Source organism: Macrobrachium rosenbergii, chromosome 45, assembly GCF_040412425.1.
Source record: "Macrobrachium rosenbergii isolate ZJJX-2024 chromosome 45, ASM4041242v1, whole genome shotgun sequence".
NCBI lineage: Eukaryota > Metazoa > Arthropoda > Malacostraca > Decapoda > Palaemonidae > Macrobrachium > Macrobrachium rosenbergii.
This window is the reverse complement of record NC_089785.1, coordinates 31,735,760-31,755,759: the sequence shown is the minus strand read 5'-3', so window position 1 is coordinate 31,755,759 and position 20,000 is coordinate 31,735,760. Positions and strand designations below refer to the sequence as shown.

The following is a 20,000-nucleotide window of genomic DNA, read 5'->3' as shown; positions in this document are numbered from 1 at the left end:
TTTTTTCTGTAATGGAGAGGGTCTATATTGAATGATAATGGGTTAGACTGAGGCCTGAGAACCACATAAACTGGAATAACATTACATCGCTCATTGGTCAAATTATTATTATTATTATTATTATTATTATTATTATTATTATTATTATTATTAAAAATGTCCAAAATTTTGTCAGGACCAAAGATTTTAAGACAAGCTTTCAGTAGAAAAAATGACCTGGTTTGAAACAAAATAAAAGAGCTTCAACATTAACAAAGATTAAAAACAAACATGAATATATACAGAAATAACCAACGAATTTGTCAAATTTTACAATCGCTAAGGCAAATATGATTCGCTGTTTTAACTTTTTCCATTTCTAATTGACACCAAATTTCTTATTGTAAGTTAAAAAAAAAAAACATCCTTGATTTCGGCAGAAGAAGACCCAGATTACACCCAATCAGAATTCGAGAGGAGGCGGCCACGGCCCCGTCATTCCGACAACACGATGACTTGACGAAAACCGAATCTGCCGCCAATAACGGAGATCCTGCAGGAAGGGAGGTGTCCTAAGGTAGGTCAGCAATCATCCCTCGACTACTACAGGAGGAGGGGTAGGAGAAGAAAAAGGAGAAGGAGAAATGATACGACGAACGTCGAGAGAAGAATAAGCAATTACGCCGACCCGATTATCCAGGGAGACTCGACTCGGGAGGACTTCTATTTGGGGAACTGGGCCGCCGATGATGCTGGCTGGTCCTGTTTACAGGATCATGACAGCGCCTATGCGCCCCCCCGCCTTTTTTTTGGACAGGCATGTCCCATACGGCGCGTAACCGTAGGTAGGTAGCAGGTACAGAACGTTTACGGTATATGAATAGAGCGAGCGTTACGTCGCCGCTTTTCGAAAGTTTCGTTGCGAAAGATTTGGCTAAGAACTGGTGGGGAAAGATGGCGGAAGGCGGGGAACTCATGAGAAGGTAAGATGAGGCTGGAAAAGTCCGTCCTTCCTGTCATAAAATGCTCGAAAAATATAACTTTTTTTTTTTTAAAAAGCGGGGAGATTCCCCGCCCCCCCATCTTTTCTTCTGCCACCGAAAGTAGGAAACAGTTATTTTTCTAATTAAAATCGACGAAAATAACTATTTTCTACAACAAAAAATTTAAAAATCCATTTTTCTTTGTAATGAAAAGTGAGGAGAAGGCCTCATCTTTTCTTCCGCCACCCGAAGTAGGAAAACAGTAACTTCTCTAACAAAAAGCGAAAAACTAGTGTTTTCCACCAGAAAAAAGCAAAAAATCCATTTTTCTTTGTGATAATTTTAAGCTGGGAGAAGGCCCTTCCACTAGAGGAAGTGCAGAAAAATGGTTATTTCTCTAATGAAAATCTATACAAAAACTATTTTCTTCGAAAACTGGCAGAAAAATCCATTTTTCTTAGCAAAAAGAAGCCGGGAGAACGGCGCCATTTTTCTTCCGCCCAAGAAAGGTGACGAAAAAAAGTAATTTCTATACTTGTAATCGGTGAAAAAACTACGATTTCAAACCATAAACAAGGGGGAGCAGAAAACACCGCAATCTAGAAATGACTGATACAGCCGGGATCAAACCAATCGAAGACCTGAAGTTTCTCGATGAGAAGCATCAAGACCAACCGATTAATCCAACAAGTTAACTTCCTCAACAAAGTTCCTCTATCTTACGTTACAGCCTGAAGAACTGATCACTACCTATGACGCTTCGAAGTCCCAAGAAGATATCTATAAGGAAGAAGCGTCTGCGGCGCAGCTGCGTCATGGACTGGTAAACTGGTCGTGCTATTCTCTTGCGTATGCAAGTGTCGTCGCCTTGCAATGTGATGCGTATAGGTGGTTTCTTTTGGCACATGCGTTCTTTTACGCAGTTTTTTTATTCAATTGTTTTTGTCAAGTTGTTAAGAATTGTTATTTTTCCCGGTCGTAAAGAGCTTTTCGGAATTCTTTTTGGCAAACGATTCTTAAAAGATATAGAATAAAATCTGTTGAATTAAAAGATTTATTTCTTGTGGAATAAACATTTAAAATAAAATAATTTAATTAAAAATTTCTTTTCTTTTTGGACCAAAGACTTGAAGCAAATTATGTTAAAAGATTTATTTCTCGTGGAATAAAGATTTAAAATAATATCTGGTAAATTAAAAGTTTTTTTCTTTGTGGAATAAAGATTTAAAGCAATATCTGATAAATTAAAAGATTTTTTCTTTGAGGAATAAAGATTTTAAGTAATATCTAATAAAAGATTTTCTTTGAGGAATAAAGATTTACAATAAAATCTGTTAAAAGATTTTTTCTTTGAGGAATAAAGATTTAAAATAAAATCCGTTAAAAGATTTTTTCTTTGAGGTATAAAGATTTAAAATAAAATCTGTTAAAAGATTTTTTCTTTCTGGAATAATGATTTAAAATAAAATCTGTTAAAAGATTTTTTCTTTGTGGAATAAACATTTAAAATAAAATCTCTTAAAAGATTTTTTCTTTGTGGAATAGAGATTTAAAATAAAATCTGTTAAAAGATTTTTTTCTTTGTGAAATGAAGATTTAAAATAAAATCTGTTAAAAGATTTTTATTTTGTGAAATGAAGATTTAAAATAAAATCTGTTAAAAGATTTTTTTTGTGAAATGAAGATTTAAAATAAAATGTTAAAATTTTTTTCTTTCTGGAATAAATATTTAAGATAAAATCTGTTAAAAGATTTTCATTTGTGAAATAAAGATTTAAAATAAAATCTGTTAAAAGATTTTCCTTTGTGAGATGAAGATTTAAAATAAAATCTGTCAAAAGATTTTTATTTTGTGAAATAGAGATTTAAAATAAAATCTGCTAAAAGATTTTTTCTTTGTGGAATAAAGATTTAAAATCAAATCTGTTAAAAGATTTTTTCTCTGTGAAATGAAGATTTAAAATAAAATGTTAAAATTTTTTTTTCTTTGTAGACCAAAGATTTACAATAAAATCTTTTAAATAATTTTTTGCTGCTAATAATATACAATCCAAAATTCGTATCTGACGAAATAAAATCTTTACTTCAAGTTCCCGCAACGGAAAGAAAAAAAAATCACTAAATATAAATTATACTCTTGCCACGACGAAGAGACCTCTCCGGTGGGACTTTTAAAGATCTGCCCTGTTGCCAGTTTTACGAAATCAACAACTGACACGTGTGTGACAGACCTTTGAATGTCTTCGAGACAAACCCTGAGTCTATACTTATAAGATTTTAGGGGTTTTTCATTTCCAGGTACTTCAATCTCCTTCCTACTCCGCCCTGCTCCCGATCTCCTTCTATCTCTCTTCTAAATCTTACAGTTTTTTTTTTTTTTTTTTACATATGATCACCTTATCTATTTTGCCGGTACTTGTAGACAGATGTACGTTTATCATTATTACACAATTAGATACTTAAAAGTATTTAATTAATGCTGTAGAAATAGGTGATATATTTCTTGTTAATTTTTCGAATTACGAATTAAAATAAACTTCTTTGTCGCCTATATATTATCTATAACGAGGAGTGACGACCATCTTAGGTTTTAAAAGACTATTTTTTTCAAACTTTTTTTCCACACCACCACTGAGGTAAAATTCAAGGTGCGTTTTTTTTTCGAGAGAGGTTTCCCCTGTAGGCCTAATCCTCTCTTTTTTATATATAATTTATTCAGAAAACTCGTCATCAGAGCTATCTGCTATGTTGATGACAAAACTTCAACCAACTTGTCTACAGCCACATCTTGCCGAGCATCCTCTTTTTGAATTTTCTCTACGTGCCCCACTGCATTCTTCTAGTTTTCCGCCGTGACATTATTCAATGCTTCTTGCACTAAAATTTTAAGGTCTGCCAGTTTGAACGCATTCTTTTTCGCTATATACGACTTCACTTGAGCCCATATGAGCTCAGTAGGGTTGTATTGGCAATGGTACGGTGGCCTACGTACTATCTTATGACCTGCTTCAGCTGCAATTTCGTCAATCTTATACTTTTTTCCCATGTTATTAATACGTCGTTAGCGAGTTCATACAGCTCAATTTTCAGCAAATCATCACTTGGCTGTTCGCCATTTTCTGTCAACCAATGCTTTATGTTTTCTTTCTTCCAAGATGAGGTTGGATACTTTTCCTGTTGCATAGAATGGTATGATGCGTTGTCCATCACGATTGCACATTTGGGAGGGATGTTCGGTAGCAACTGATTTCTAAACCATTTTTCAAAAACTTCAGCATTCATCTGTTTATGGTAGTCCCCATCATTCCTAGCTTGAAAAACCAGTTCTGCATTGTTGACAAAACCATCATCTGTTCCTGCATGTATAATTATCAATCGGCTTCCTTTACTGGTGGGAGGTTTTACCCCCATAGCCTGCTGGGATGTTAAGTCTGTCCAACACTTTTGAACAGTGTCATTTTGATTGACCCAAGTTTCGTCGAGATACACGAATTTCTGCCCTGACTCCTTGCGAATATACCGTGATGACCGTGACCACCGAAAGTGCTCCCTAGAGAGAATCGAAGCAGCTTATCCTTGGATTTAAACACACGTGGATCTGTTTGAAGTACTGGCAACACCACCAAAATGAGATGCCATATTGATAGGAAATCTGATTCCGTTTCTTGTTATTGCGTAAAAAAACATTATCAATCGTGAACTATGTAATGGACTTGGAATGCTGCGTAACGAAAAAGATTTTATTTGATATCTGTAATAGGAGAAATGATTTTATCTCTCTGTTGTTATACATTTGGCAGATATGCCTTACCTGCGAAGACCCAAACAGCCCCGCCGGAGAGCTCTCTTCATTTTAGAAAGAGTATAGCTATTTTTTTTTTTAACAAGGAAGTTTTCAATTGTGACCCAAAATGACCCAATGCCGCTCGCACCAGACTCATAAGGACTATTACGGGTTTCAAAGCCTCGTGCATTCCCCAAAAATGGAAAAGAGTGGTCACCCGTTCATTGACTGACCAGATCCAAAGTGATTTAACTTCACTGATCGCAGGATTAGTAGTGTATTAAACGTGCTGACGGTCACCCATCCAAGCAAAGGCAAAAAAAAAATTGTTCAGAAAGAGTAAGCAAAATCTAATATCCAAAAATAAAATATTTATGATAAAATTATTAAATAAATTAACAAATTTGTTTTCCTCTAAACCTACTAAAAGTAAACGGTAAAAACCTACACACACATACACACACGCACACACACAAGCGAGAGGACTTGGTTCGAATCCCAAACAAGGGAAAGGCAACGTAGGCGAGTTTCATTAAAACCTACTGAGACACATTTGACCCAAGCAGTGAAATGTGTACCTGGTAGATAGTCCACTGTGATGGGTAACTCCCAAGAAGCCTACTCAGAATGAAAGAGAACTGGAAAGGTACTGCCCTTGGGAACTATCCTTTTGAGGCCAGAAATGGGATTTATGTAGATTTTATCTCTCTCTCTCTCTCTCTCTCTCTCTCTCTCTCTCTCTCTCTCTCTCTCTCTCTCTCTCTCTCCTAAAATTTTATATTTATAAATAATATACTATATATACAGTGACATCATCACTGAATATCGAATTCACTATACTTTAGGAATAATTTACACCAGAGGTGAATTAGAACTGATTAGAGAATCTGTCCTGGCCAGGATTCGAACCTGGGCCTTTGATTTAGATACAGTGATAAACAGTAGGATTTGACCATTCGACTCTAATATTTTCCTTATGTGCAGGGTATGCTGAAGTCGATAATAAAGGATATTTGTCGCTTAATATGTGTGAATAAAAAAAATTACAATTTTATTTTTCAAAAGTTAAGATGGAATTATTCTAAAAAATCTCATAAAAAATGATACTATTACTGTGTATGCATAATTCCCTATACTGTTCTATTCTCTTTTGCGTGCTTACCATTTTTTACGCTTTGTTTAATCATTCTTACTTAAAACTTCAACAGTAATTAAACTATTGAACAAAACAAAAGAAAATAAATAGAATTTAATTCCGGGTATATCCCAATATACATACATACATACATACATATGTGTGTGTGTGTGTGTGTGTGTCCTGCCAAAAGCGTTGTTGTTTGTCATGGCCCTGACCTTTTGTCAATTCCGAAGCTGATTCGGCAGTAGTCGAATTTATTCAACCCGCATCCCAGTGGAGTATAAGAATATATGCATAAAAAATATGATGGTTAACTGTAGTCATGATTGCATTTGCTTTATTGAAACGATACTAAAGAACAAATAGAAACCTGACCTCACTCTAGGGTATTCTGGGGCATCATTACGTCAATATGGGCACGGGAATATGACCTAACTCTGAGGCTTTTGGAGTAAACTTCTAATGAGCATGTCAACATGGGCACAGAAATATGTCCTCAATCTGGGGCAGTTTGCAGTAAACGGCAGCTCACTTGCCATGGGCGCGCCTACCTCTCATGGGGTGATCACCAGCTCACTAACTGACCAGCCCCAACATTTGATAACTCCTCATTGTGACCCCCTACAACGCTTTATATAACCTCCTTCCCTTATCCTGATTAGGTGGCAGGTATGAGCTTCTACAACCCGTCACCAGATGTCACCCCAAACCTACGATTAACGTAAACACTGACCATGAATGCGGTTCGGCTATAGAAGACATTTTCGTCCAAAGTGTCATATGGACCGATGCTTAATAACTCATTTGGATCCGCTCTTATTTCGTCAGCTGTTTTTGGCGGGGACCAGTTTCTCTTAATTGGGACCCTAGTGGTGGCAGAGGGGAATTTTTCGACCACAATCTGAAAACTTTCGTCCGGACCAGAGAGATGCTTTTCACTGATAAGAACTGTCCGCTGACATGCGATCTATAGAAGAGAGAGAGAGAGAGAGAGAGAGAGAGAGAGAGAGAGAGAGAGAGAGAGAGAGAGAGAGAGAGAGAGAGAACCAGAATTGATCAACTTGAGCTGAATTGTACTTATAATTACATCTTAATTTTTTTTTTTATTAAACTTCGACCTTAAATGACTTTTGACATTTTTAACAATGAAAGAGGGGTTATCATGGGTATACGAAGATAAACGAAGTTCCAGAGCACCACAATGTCTTCTCAACAACCAATCGCTACTCGGAAAACAAAGAATCACGGGGGCATAACAGGCCCTTTAATGGCGGTTGAGATGTATGGTAGCTTTCTGACGGAGAAAGCAAGACATAATTGACAGTGGATATTTAATAATCATTAATTATTAACATTATTAATAGCAGCATTGGCTTAGCAGAAATACCACAAGTTTAAGACCAAAGGGAAAAGTTGCAAATGTCTAGAGAAAGCTGATGATGCGCACGTTAGACTATGCAGATGTTAGGCTATATTATTATACGGCAAGAGAGTCACCGCTGAGAAGCAAATAAATAAATATCAAAAACTGTAAATACATAAATACTTACATGATCAGAATTTAAGCCAGAAAACCTAAAACAATGGTGCCCACTGATTTAAAGTGATTTTAAAACCTCTCATACACGGAATGATTTGATTTTGATGAAAGAGATGAGTGGTTCAGGTCTGTAGGCAGTCTGAAAGATACCAGTGAGCTAGCACAGTAGTTACATTAAGAATAAAATGACGTTTGTTTCGCTTTCTAATGTTGGCAAAAATTCTAAACAAATTGTTAAATTCAATTAAATCATTTGCACGTGTCAAGAAAACTAGCTTTTCATCTTCATATGTGGAACAGTCTCCCTGAAGAGGAAGTTGTGCAATTGCAACCACAAAAGTTCAAGCAGAGATGCAACGCAATGCTACCCTAAAAGAAGTCAACTTGTATTTTACGAATTTAATTATATTTTTATCTATTTATTTATCAATTAATCTATTTTCTTTTGTAATAACTGATCTATTGTTTATGTATTTCTTATTTTGTTACTTCTTTCAGAAGAGCACCACATTCTTTGGAAGCTTGAATTTCAAGTCAATGGCCCTGTAGAGAGTGTTCTGTATGAACAGGGTTTTATCTTCGAAATGATAATAATAATAATAATAATAATAATAATAATAATAATAATAATAATAATAATAATAATAATAATAATAATAATAATAATAATGGCCTTTTAATCATGTTCATGAAAAAAGCTTGCAGGTTTAAAATAGTAGTAGTACTCTAAGTAATTGTAGCAGAATAGTAGTAGTAGTCACAAGAATTTTCCTTGAACATATGAAGCCATGGATACAAAAATGATTTGCAGACTATCGAAGCAAGAAGATAACAGGAAATGATAAGCAAGTGTCGGTGATTTCATGCCTGCCTGAGGAGGAGGGGAGGCAAGGTGGATATTGGAGGGGAGGGGAGGGAAGGGGATTTCAGTTGGTTGAGAGAGAGAGAGAGAGAGAGAGAGAGAGAGAGAGAGAGAGAGAGAGAGAGAGAGAGAGAGAGAGAGAGAGAGTTCTCAGGATAATGGAACCTGACTACCTTTTCCTTTCCTAACCCCCGGGGGTATCTCACGCCTTTACACAAACAACTTTCAACTTTGCTCTCTGGCGGGTTGCATGAGCGTACCCCAGGCTCTGGGGATAAGTTCCAGCCTCATTGGATGATGGCAGTCCCAGGCTCTGTTGCTGGCAGTCCCGGGCTCTTGGGATAAGGGTCCCGGGCTTTGGGAAAGCAAGATCTGGATTTCTGAATGAGATCCAGGCTAACAGGGTATGCATGTACCAGCCTTGATTGATGGAAGTCCAAGGCTTTGAGGATAAGGCTCTGGCAACTGGAGATAAAGGCTTTGGTAATTAGAAACTAGGCTCTCGGGATAATTACAGAATTACGACCACGCCATTAAATCATACGAAGTAATCCAACAACTACATTATTATGTATCTCATGACCAAAGCGATTTTCCAGATGGCTTCTTCGTCTTCGGCTGATAAGAACGAGGCGAAAACAAACGAAGACGAGGGTGTGTGACGGGAATCCTTAACAGGATCACGACTGATGTCCTTCCACAGACCTCCGTCCTTATACGACTCTCACAAGAATTGCGGCAGACAAGCTTAGTGATGAATATCTCTTCGAACCAGCACTGACATTTTTGTGTTGTAATTCCCGTTAACAAGATAAGGTGCTGTTGTGTTTCGTTTCATAAATGAAAACGGAACTGTAGACTTACTTTCATTTGTTCATAAAGAAGGGTACTCGAGTTATTAATAGCAGTTATTGCTTAAGGATGGCTTGTTAGCGTTGCGGATAATATTGCTTGTTGCAACAGCCTTAACCAATAAGCAACAATATTCAAAGAGGGTCTCGCCTCGTGTCCACGAAACTAGAATTGATAATGGGAGATCAGTCTCTAAAACCTGAACTTGACATTAAATTTACAGGCTACTGACATACAAAATTTTCAATGGCCTGTAAATTAAATTCACATTGAATTTACGGGCCACTATACAAATTAAATTAGCAATGGCCTGTAATTAGATTTATATTAAATTTACAGTCCAGTAACATATTAAATTATCAATGGCCTAAAACTTAATGTACATTAAATTTACAGTCCACTGATATATAAAATTATCAATGGCCTGTAAATTAAATTCACATTAAATTTACAGGCCACTGATTTATAAAATTATCAATGACCTGTAATTAAATTTAAATTAAATTTACAGGCCATTGACTTATAAAATTATCAATGGCCTGTAAATTAAATTTACATTAAATTTACAGGCCACTGATATAGCAAATAATCAATGGCCTGTACACTAAATTGACATTATATTTACAGGCCACTAATATATAAAATTATCAATGGCCTGTAAATTAATGTACATTAAATTTACAGGCCATTGAAGTATAAAATTATCAATGACCTGTAAATTTATGTAAATTAAATTTGCAGGCTACCGATATATCAGAATTATCATTGGCCTGTAAATTAAATTGACATTACATTTACAGGCCTCTGATATATAAAAAAGTATTAATTGCCTGTAAATTAAATGTACATTGAATTTACAGGCCACTGACATAAAATTATCAATGGCTTGTAAATTAAATTTACAGGCCACTAATATATGAAATTATCACTGGCCTGTAAATTAAATTTACAGGCCACTGATATATTAACATTAAATGTACATTAAATTTACAGGCTACTGACCTGTAAAATTACTAATGGCCTGCAAATTTAATTTACATTAATTCTACAGGCCACTGACATATAAAATTATCAATGGCCTGCAAATTAAATTTACATTAATTTTACAGGCCACTGAAGTGTAAAATTATCAATGGATTGTAAATTGAATTTTCATTAAATTTACAGGCTATTGACTCAAAATTATCAATGGGTTGTAAAATAAATTTACATTACAATTTAAAGGCCATTGACATAAAATTATCAATGTCCTGTAAAATAAATTCATATTAAAATTTACAGGCCACTGATGTATAAGAAAATTATCAATGGATTTAAACTGAATGTACACTAGATTTACAGGCCACTGACAATCTTGAAACTGTAATTTACGACATAACTTTCAGATGCAGTGACGAAACCCACCCATAATTAATGAGCCCCCATAAGAGATAAATGAGCGATTAATGAAGGAATCACGAAGCATAATGACGACACTGTTGCGACAAGTATTCACGAAGACTTCCACAAGGGCTAAAGGAAGCAGAATACCTTTCTTGAACGTGACGGGTCAAGAGAGAGAAATAGATTCGTTGATAAAAGTCATGGAAATTACAGAGACAACTGCTTCATTCTTTCTTGTTTTGAATTCTCCAAGAGAATCAAGTCGCGGAAATTTCTTACAAAGACAACTGTTTTAATTCTTGTTATGCTGCCTGCTCTTTAGAAGCCGAAGCTCATTTCAAATTGTTGGACATTAACTCGCTTGTCCTGTTAGGCTCCACGTCTTACAAAAAGATCTTGTTTTTGTAATTCCCCTTACAAATCACTGATACAATGAAATCTAATTATTATTATTATTATTATTATTATTATTATTATTATTATTATTATTATTATAAAATCAGCAGGATGAAAATAAAAACATCGAATTCACAAACACAAAGAAATCTAGTTATCACTATTATTATTATTATTGTTATTATTATAACGCTTAGCAGAATTCCCACACGTGAAAAATTAAGAAGCAATCACAGATATCTACCTACTCTCTCACAAACAGAAAAGTACTCTGAAAACACAAATGAAACAAACAAGCGAAGAATCTGTCACCACAACAAAAAGGCAAAACCAGGATAATTTTCAACTCCAAGAAACTTCAGACACTTTGACAAACGCCCCGAAACTCTCTCTCTCTCTCTCTCTCTCTCTCTCTCTCTCTCTCTCTCTCTCTCTCTTTCTCTCTCTCTGACACTGACGATTAATGAATGACCCGTTTCGTCCACGGACAATCTAGGTCACACATGACCGTTGTGACCTCCACGATTCACCCCAACATGACCCTTATGACCCGGGCACAGAAAGACGAAAATGGCATGACATTCCTTCCCCTCCCAGCTGTTTACCTGTTAACTGATCTTAACCTACATTACCTGGCTGGGAACCCTCACCTGAGCTTTACCTGTCCCTGGGGGGTGGAAGCGGCGGGGGTGGGGGGGTGGGTGGGTTAGAGGGATGCTCACATGGGACCATCGTACATTCCTGGATGCTCCGCGGAGCTCATTATGCCCCCCCATTAATGTAGAGCTTAATGGGCAGGCTTCCCATGACAAGTTTGCTTTTGTTGGCTGCGGTAGCTATAAAAATGTCATGAGTCAACAAAATTCATCTGCTTTTGGCTGAAACGTTCAGAGGACCACTTGCAAATATATTTTTAAATTCGCTGTATATATACAACGTATATCTGTGATTATACACATACACATATATACATACATATACATACATACATATATATATATATATATATATATATATATATATATATATATATATATACTGTATATGTGTGTGTATTTATATATATATATATATATATATATATATATATATATATATATATATATAATATATATATATATACATACTGTATATGTGTGTGTAATTTATATATATATATATATATATATATATATATATATATATATATATATATATATACGTATGTATGTATGTATATAATGTGTGTGTGTATGTGTATACTCACAGATATACGTTGTATATATACAGCGAATTTAAAAATATATTTTCAAGTGGTCTTCTGAACGTCTCAGCCAAAAGCAGATGAATTTTGTTGACTCATGGCATTTTTATAGCTACCGGAGCCAACGAAAGCAAACTTGTCATGGAAAGCCTGCCCATTAAGCTCTACATTAATTTGGGGCAAAATGAGCTCCGCAGAGCATCCAGGAGTGTGCACACACACATACACACACACACACACACACACATATATATATATATATGTAAGTATGTGTATAAACTTATATACAGAGAGAGAGAGAGAGAGAGAGAGAGAGAGAGAGAGAGAGAGAGAGAGAGAGAGAGAGAGAGAGAGAGAGAAATGTCAATGGCTGGAAACTTGCCTCTTAATATCTTCTTCGTTTTGTCTAATGTTTCAACCTATCAAAATGTTAATTTTTTCAACAATCCTTTTACGATGTATTTTTACAAGAAGATAAGTCTTACCAATTTCATTCATAAGTCTTACCAATTTCATTCTTTTTTAAATTAACAGCAGAACTCCGCATCGCGCTAATAAATAAGAAAACTTGACAGGGAATTATAAAATAGATTGAAAATAAAATATATAAGGTTCCCACACTGTATATGGCATGCGATGAAGACACACTTTAAAATCTTGGACAATTTGACTGACAGAGCTATTCAGTTTCACGTAACGAGAAGATTCTATTTAAGTAATAGAAAATTAGGTCCGTGTAGAAAAAATTGAAAATTATTTACGAAGTCCTTCTTAAAGCATTTGTTTCATTTTTGTTGTTTTTATGATTCGTTGTGAAAAATTTTTTCATGGAATGAGATTAAAAGCTTAGAAGGAAACGAGTTTCCAAGAAAATTTCCACCAAACAGAAAATGTTTGAGAAGATTCACTATTATTACCATCATCATTATACTAAACCTTGTTTTTATATTTATACATTTATTTATTTCATTGGTGTATTTATTTACTGGAAAAATGTCGAAAGGAAGAAAATAGGGCGTAGAAAATAAATACAGGTGACTCCAAAAAACTAGATACTAACTTACAGTACATACAAAATCAACAGAAATATTGGTCACCCACAAATTATGATTACAGGCTCTTTCAAACTCAGGATTATCAAGCATCGGTAACCGTTATCAGACTTTGATCTCTCTCTCTCTCTCTCTCTCTCTCTCAAGCAACGCATTTCTCTTCCCTTCCCGACTCCTGCATGAAAATCCAGCAACCGAAGAAGCGGGGAGGTATCTCATGAGTGGCGTTTAACGAGACTGCAGCACTTAATTTCCGGGTGTTGGCGCTTTCTTTGTTTACAATCGGCGAACGAGCGAGCAGCAGTGATCATTCGCATGACAGGATGGGGAAGATTGAACGAGGATGGCGGGAATTGCACGAAGTTCAAGGCGAGGTTGATGAGTTAGGAAGGCTTAAAAGGTGTGAGAAAGCAAAGAGAGATATTGAAATGTTGAGAACGAGACGACGCGACGAGGCTTCGGGTTTTGCTAACGTGTGTTTTAATTTGTACGAGGCTCAACCTCTGCTCTCGAGTTTGGCCTTCCTCACTTTTTCCTAATAAGACTCTCATGATGAAGCAAGGTGCTGCCCTTCTTACATGCTTCATATGAATTTGTAGTCATCTTGGGTCATGGCTGTATACGTCTTTAAGGATACGATTCGAAGACAAAATTAATGAATACCTAAATAGTGTTTTTTCTAGGGAGAATTTGAAGTAGAGAGGAACAACTAGCCAAATGGGGAAAAGTATCGTTGGAAAACAATTACTATTTTACTAAATTTTACTATCCAGAGTATGAGGCCCTCCCAAAAACAGAATGAAACAAAATTATTCTCTTATATAAAACAGCAGCATTCTCAAACGCACAAAAATAATGCTACCTAAAACCCAATGTGTAACACAACATTACCGTGACCTCTCACTGAGTTTAGTGGGATTTTTCTTTGCCTGGACTGTGGAAAATTAATTTTCGCCCTAGGATATTGATTTTGTTGTGAACTAAAGCTGATATTTGCAATTAGCGAAGCATATATGTACAAAAATGGAGAACAAAATTCTAAGATCCAATGACAAGCTGAACTTAGCCATAAACAAAAAAGTCTTTGCATTGTTGTAAATGAACATTTGCCAAAAATAAAACATGTGAGACACAAATTAAATTCAAAAGCTGCCTTTCAAAAGATTACATTACGCTGTTGTTCATGAAGGCTACTGCACAGTAAATCATAAATGAAGAAATCCAAATTTTTATTCGTTATAGCAGAAGAATTTCTTCACAAATATTTTCCCTTGATTTTTCTGCATCACTTTAATCTTTCAGCAAGGATACAGATTTTGGTGTAATTTCGAAACCACTGAGTGAAAGCCTGTATTTTGCTGTAGTAAAGAATTCGCCCTGAATGGCGTAAAATAGTGCAATAGATATAATTATTCTAAATTAAGCAAAACTACAAGAAATTGCATTTCCTGTGCTAAAAATAATATCTATTTCAGCTATTGCATATTGAAGCACATTACAGTTATTTCTGCCGGTATGAGGGCAGTAGGACTCTGCTTCCTCAATGTAGCTTTCGTTTCCCATAATTGCGATTTTATTGGCTTCGCCTTATCTTTTGCAATCACCAAACGGTTACAGGTTTGATTCTTGACCTACCTCTCTCTCTCTCTCTCTCTCTCTCTCTCTCTCTCTCTCTCTCTCTCTCTCTCTCTCTCTCTCTCTCATCGTAAACTCTAAAAATGTTGATTTAATCAGGTAAAACTTTTCTGTTTCTGTGGCAACACAACTCTCTTATTCTCTGTCACTGGTGACACAAATCTTACATCGCTCTCTCTCTCTCTCTCTCACGCACACACACACACACACACACACACACTGACAACCAAGAAGAAAAGGAAAACATTAAAAGTAAAAGGACAAAGCAAGTTTGGAAGAAAGCGATGATAAACCTAAATACGCCATAAGCCATTTATTAACAACTACTCCTTGTCTGATCTTCTTACAAACACAAGCTCGGGCAAACTAACCTCGGAATCACTGCTTTACATGTTAAATCATTCTCAAGCTTATGGCTTGCTTCATGAGAATGCTCGCCTTAAAGATTTGTCAAATGTTTGGAGAAAAGCGATAAAGTACATTACCTCAAGCAAGTTTAAATCAAAGATTCATGATATATAAATCCTAAGGTCAATTTCCGCTATTTAGTTTAAAACGCTGCTCAGGAGAATAGGTGTGAAATATATATCATCAATGTGTGATTTCGCCTCACAATTTTACTTGAGGATTCCAGGCTGTGACTTCAGGCATATTTTTTCATTTTCTATTCATGCGTGATCTCACCTCAATTCTCTGGCTCCAGTGTTCTGACAGATGACCTCGGCGTAAGTCTTTGGTCCCAGAGTTCCAACAGGTAATTTAAGGTCAAGTCTTTGGTCGTAGTGTTTCGACAGGCGACCTCAGTAGAAATTTTCGGTTCCAGTGTTCCGACAGGTAACCTCAGTTAAGCCTACAGCCTCAGTGTTCTGATGGGTGACCTCGGCTGTCTTTGGCTCCAGTGTTCCGACAGGTGACCTCAGCTCAAGTCTTTGGCTACACTATTCCAACTGGTGACCTCAGCTCAAGTCTTGAGATCCAGTATTCCAACTGGTGACCTCAGCTCAAGTCTTTGGCTCTACTGTTCCGATAGGTGACCTCAGCGCAAGTCTTTGTCTACACTATTCCAACTGGTGGCCTCAGCTCAAGTCTTGGGATCCAGTATTCCAACTGGTGACCTCAGCTCAAGTCTTTGGCTACACTATTCCAACTGGTGAACTCAGCTCAAGTCTTGGGATCCAGTATTCCAACTGGTGACCTCAGCTCAAGTCTTTGGCTACACTATTCCAACTGGTGACCTCAGCTCAAGTCTTTGGCTACACTATTCCAACTGGTGACCTCAGCTCAAGTCTTTGGCTACACTATTCCAACTGGTGAACTCAGCTCAAGTCTTGGGATCCAGTATTCCAACTGGTGACCTCAGCTCAAGTCTTTGGCTACACTATTCCAACTGGTGACCTCAGCTCATGTCTTTGGTTTATTATTTCAACTGGTGACCTCAGCTCAAGTCTCTGGCTACACTATTCCAACTGGTGACCTCAGCTCAAGTCTTTGGCTACACTATTCCAACTGGTGACCTCAGCTCAAGTCTTGGGATCCAGTATTCCAACTGGTGACCTCAGCTCAAGTCTTTATTTATACTATTCCAACTGGTGACCTCAGCTCAAGTCTTGGGATCCAGTATTCCAACTGGTGAACTCAGCTCAAGTCTTTGGCTACAGTGTTACAACAGGTGACCTCAGCTCAAGTCTTGGGATCCAGTATTTCAACTGGTGACTTCAGCTCGAGCCTTTGGGTCCATTATTCCAACTGGTAACCTCAGCTCAAGACTTTGGCTCCAGTGTTTCGACAGGTGACCTCAGCTCAAATCTTTGGCTACAGTATTTCAACTGGTGACCTCAGCTCAAGTCTTTGGTCCATTATCCCAACTGGTGACCTCAGCTCAAGTCTTTAGCTACAGTATTCCAACTGGCAACCTCAGCTCAAGTCTTCGGCTCCACTGTTCCGACAGGTGACCTCAGCTCAAGTCTTTGGTTACACTATTCCAACCGGTGACCTCAGCTCAAATCTTTGGCTACAGTGTTCCGATAGGTGACCTCAGCTCAAGTCTTTGGCCCTAGTATTCCAACTGGTGACCCCAGCGCAAGTCTTTGGCTACACTATTCCAACTGGTGACCTCAGCTCAAGTCTTTGGCTCCAGTTTTCCGACATGTGACCTCAGCTCAAGTCTTTGGCTCCATTATTCCAACTGGTGAACTCAGTTCAAGTCTTTGACTACATTGTTCCGACAGGTGACCTCAGCGCAAGTCTTTGGCTACACTATTCAAACTGGTGACCTCAGCTCAAGTCTTTGGCTACAATATTCCAACTGGTGACCTCAGCTCAAGTCTTGGGATCCAGTATTCCAACTGGTGACCTCAGCTCAAGTCTTTGGCTCCATTATTCCAACTGTTGACCTCAGCTCAAGTCTTTGGCTAAAGTGTTCTGGCAGGTGACCTAAGCTCAAGTCTTTGGCTCCAGTGTTCCGACAGGTGACCTCAGCTCAAGTCTTTGGCTACAGTATTCTAACTGGTGACCCCAGCTCAAGTCTTGGGATCCAGTATTCCAACTGGTGACCTCAGCTCAAGTCTTTGGCTCCATTATTCCAACTGGTGACCTCAGCTCAAGTCTTTGGCTCCAGTGTTCCGACAGATGACCTAAGCTCAAATCTTTGGCTACAGTATTCCAACTGGTGACCTCAGCTCAAGTCTTTGGTTCCATTATTCCAACTGGTGACCTCAGCTCAAGTCTTTGGTTCCATTATTCCAACTGGTGACCTCAGCTCAAGTCTTTGGCTACAGTGTTCTGACAGGTGACCTCAGCTCAAGTCTTTGGCTACAGTGTTCTGACAGGTGACCTCAGCTCAAGTCTTTGGCTACAGTGTTCTGACAGGTGACCTCAGCTCAAGTCTTTGGCTACAGTGTTCTGACAGGTGACCTCAGCTCAAGTCTTTGGCTACAGTATTCCATCTGGTGACCTCAGCTCAAGTCTTTGGCTCCAGTGCTCCAACAGGTGACCTCAGCTCAAGTCTTTGGCTCCAGTGCTCCAACAGGTGACCTCAGCTCAAGTCTTTGGCTCCAGTGCTCCAACAGGTGACCTAGGCTCAAGTCTTTGGCTCCAGTGCTCCAACAGGTGACCTCAGCTCAAGTCTTTGGCTACAGTATTCCATCTGGTGACCTCAGCTCAAGTCTTTGGCTTCAGCATTCCAAATTGGTGGCCCCAGCTCAAGCCTTGGGATCCAATATTCCGGCAGGTGACCTCAGCTTAACTCGTTGGCCCAAGTAGTCCGACAGGCGACCTTAATTCAATTGCTTGACCGACTGAATGAAACACTGCCAAGAACCACAAAAGGCGCACTGTAGGTAGTAACTCCATACATTATTTTAACCAATTAAGTTCCCATCCCAAAATAAAGACATTCCTCAGGTAACCTTCCTGACTCATCTTGTTGTCAGGTAATATCTGGAACTTAATCTTTCCCATGGAATGCTGTGGAAAGCATCTGGTAACGATTTATGCAAGTAAAAAATGCGCAGAAGTTTCTTCTGCCCAATCGAGTTTTCTGTATATCGTATAATCAAAGCCACCGAAAATAGATCTATCTTTCGGTGGTCTCGGTACAATGCTGTATGAGCCGCGGCCCATGAAACTTTAACCACGGCTCGGTGGTGGCCTGGCCTATGTCGTTGCCAGATGCACTATTATGGCTAACTTTAACTTTAAATAAAATATAAAAACTATCGAGGGTAGAGGGCTGCAATTTGGTATGTCTGATGATGGGAGGGTGGATGATCAACATACCAATTTGCAGCCCTCTAGCCTCAGTAGTTTTTAAGATCAGAGGGCGGACAGACAAAGCCGGCACAATAGTTTTCCTTTCAGAAAACTAAAACACATTTTCATACAGGCGAGTCTCTAAATACCTCAAACGTTTACCTGTAAACAAGTTTCTAACCTTTCTTAGTCTGATTTGATCTGTTTGAAATTCTTCCCCCACAAACAATTACGAACATCCACTTTAAGTTACTGTAGCAGAGCGTAATTGTTCTGGTCTACTGTATTTTTTATTGTTTTAAGTACAGTTTTTGCATAGACCATAATACACTCGTTCTAATTTAGTTAATATTTAAAACAAAACCTTATTTTGATACAAAATTTTTTTCAGACCAGTCCTCATTTCGATAAATACTCGAGTTTGTAAAAATCTTTCTTTGTTGGCTTCCTCTCTGGTACTAGACACCTAAGGTCTGTTGCCAACTTCGAAGCATAATTTTTAGGAAAAGAAGGTAACGCCAAATCAGCATCAGTACAGACAGTCACTGGTCCTTAAGCGGTGTGGATGTCAATTTTTTATTTGTGGTCAACAATTCAAATAGTGACCACATCCAACATTACCTAATGTTACTATTCTAGCGTGCATTACATATACATACATACATACATACATACATACATACATACATACATACATACACACACATATAAATACATACAAACATACATCACAATACACATGTATATATATATATATATATATATATATATATATATATATATAATTCACATATATATATACATATATATATCTATATACATGTATATTTGTATATGTATATATATAATATTATACATATATGCGTAGATATTTATAAATTTATACAGAGTATTAAGCACTTTTACGCTTATGTTAGAGCATGCATACGCAGTTAAATTGTTGCATACGTAAGTTTATATGTTATTTATATATACGCTTGTGTTTTCCAGTCGATGACTAGTATACAAAAAGAAATACATATGAGAGAGAGAGAGAGAGAGAGAGAGAGAGAGAGAGAGAGAGAGAGAGAGAGAGAGAGAGAGTCACTGAGCATCTTACCGGCAGATATTCGGTAGAGAGGGTAATCATCAACAAATCTAACACCTTTTAACATGGGAGGAATACGTCAACAACGGTATTTACTTCAAGTAAAAGTGTTTTTTAGCCTTCAAGAATCAACGAATTTATTCCCAACAACGAAAAAAAGATAAATACAACTTTAAATAAATAACTAACAAAATGAAACCGACTTAACCAGACACGTGGACCGCCTCCACATACACAGAGCCGTCATCATGTGACCTCCGACGCCGAAATCCAAGATGGCGGACGCATGTGACTTCAACGCCATGTGACCTGTTAG

At 37.3% G+C, this 20,000-nt stretch overlaps 1 long non-coding RNA gene across 1 annotated transcript in view; it reads right to left on the bottom strand.

Annotated features, from left to right (window-relative positions):
- Positions 1-20,000, bottom strand: part of LOC136829875 (uncharacterized) — a 304,668-nt gene that overhangs the window by 41,536 nt on the left and 243,132 nt on the right. The window lies entirely within an intron of this gene.